This window comes from Mandrillus leucophaeus, unplaced genomic scaffold (genome assembly GCF_000951045.1).
Source record: "Mandrillus leucophaeus isolate KB7577 unplaced genomic scaffold, Mleu.le_1.0 Scaffold620, whole genome shotgun sequence".
NCBI lineage: Eukaryota > Metazoa > Chordata > Mammalia > Primates > Cercopithecidae > Mandrillus > Mandrillus leucophaeus.
In genome coordinates this window covers 34,592-36,566 of record NW_012106698.1, presented here as the reverse complement: position 1 = coordinate 36,566, position 1,975 = coordinate 34,592, and positions in this window count along the sequence as shown.

Below are 1,975 nucleotides of genomic sequence, written 5' to 3'. Positions count from 1 at the left end.
TATCAAACAGGGTACAGCAATCCTTTTATCCCCATTTTTCTCTTAGAAATGATTTTCTATCTCACCCAACTGAAAGCAATCACTTCATTACAAATATGCTATATTAGTAACTCTGATCTAAATGAAAAGCCTCTTTTTTAATCCAAGTGAAAATTTCTGTTTTGCTATCTGTATTATACTTGTAATTACATTGAAGTTACTATTTGTTTATAATTTACTCATAATACATGATGTAAACTAAGAGGAAATAAATAGCTACGTTACAAACCATTAATTTTCATGGACAAAGTTGACACTCTACAGATGTAATCTGCAAGTCAAATATAAGCTTTCTCCCTCTTGGATTCTTTTTATTTACAGGAAGACTTGGTTGAATTAATAAATAAACAGTAGCTGAAATCTTTCTTTTTAATTAGTATAAGGTGGCATTTGTAGACGACTGTTTAACCAAGAGATCTGAGATGCTGTCAGGCAGGGGATTAACACTAAAATAAAGGTCTGAATAAATATGTGGGTTTTTCAAACCAAATTCACTAAACACACTGGGGATCACACTTTAGCTAAGATGCTTGCATTTAATATGAGGTGGTATAGCCAAGCTCTTTGGACTGTGATAAATTGCTCAGCAGGTGTCTTTGGGGACATGAGACAATGAGATATTATTCTTTCTTCTGAAACTGTCCAGTTCTATTAGTTTCTTAGAAGCTAGACAGTTTTGGAAGTAAAACGAAAAGACTGTTGCTTAGAATTACAACACTGCAGGTATTTTATTTAATACTTACACAAAATTAGTGTCAAGGTTATTCTTTGAAAGCATGTGTACTAATCATAAAAATAAAAAAGCATGTGTCTTCCCCTTCAAGCACGATAATCAGAAAGTAAGATAACCATTCCATTTGGGATTCTAGTTTTTCTTTTTGTATCAGTATTGTACAGGTTCCAAAATTTATAACTAGTCACTTCACATATATATTGTTACATATATTGTATATATTATGTATATAAATACATACATTTCAACTTATATTTTAGATTCAAAAATACATGTGCAGGTTTATTACCTGAGTATATTGCATGATGCTGAGCCTTGGGGTATGAATGATCCAGTCACCCAGTTACTGGGCATAGTACCGCACAGTCTTTCACCTCTTGCCCTCTCCCTCCGTAACCCTTTTAGTAATCCCCAATCTCTACTGTTGTCATTTTTATACCCACAACTACCCGATGTTTAGCTCCCGCTTATAAGTGAGAACATGCAGTATTTGGTTTTCTCATTTTATACACTTGAAAAAGTGTTCTTCTCTCTCCTTTTTTTTCCCTATATTCTTTCTGTCTATGATCTATGCTGAAACAAAGATAAATTTACCTCATTCTTATGTTTTTTTAATATCGTGTTGCATGTGTTCATTCGTGGGGCAACTATGCCTAAAACAATATCTTTGCTCAAAGATTTTCTAAGTGGCGTCTAGAATTCAAATACAGATGAGATATACTTTCTGTCTTCCTTGAATTTTCTATTTGGGGAAGTAAGACGCAAGAACAATTTTGGATTATAACTGTTTTAAAGGTGCCACAGATAATGACACAATAATTTACCAGAAGCAGATACGAATTCTAGTTGAACCAATCCAGAAAAGGATTTTTTTTGTAATTTTTAGAGTGACACATGGCTGTCTATACTTTCATTCATGTAGCCACATACCCATAGTATGCACATTTAATTTTAGTGGAACCCTGCCCACATTAACAAAGGAAATATCAAAAGAATCATGGCTCCAATTTAGAATGGAAGTAACCTTAATCAAACCAACATTTTCTCCATGCAAACCTCACAAGCCTGTACAGCTGTCTGTGTATTTTAGGCAAAAATAATCTATCAAAAATTTCATAGGTTTACTTTACTTTTAATGAGGTCCTAAAAGTCCCACATTTTAAAATTAAATTGATAACCAATATTTTTATAATTAACATTGTT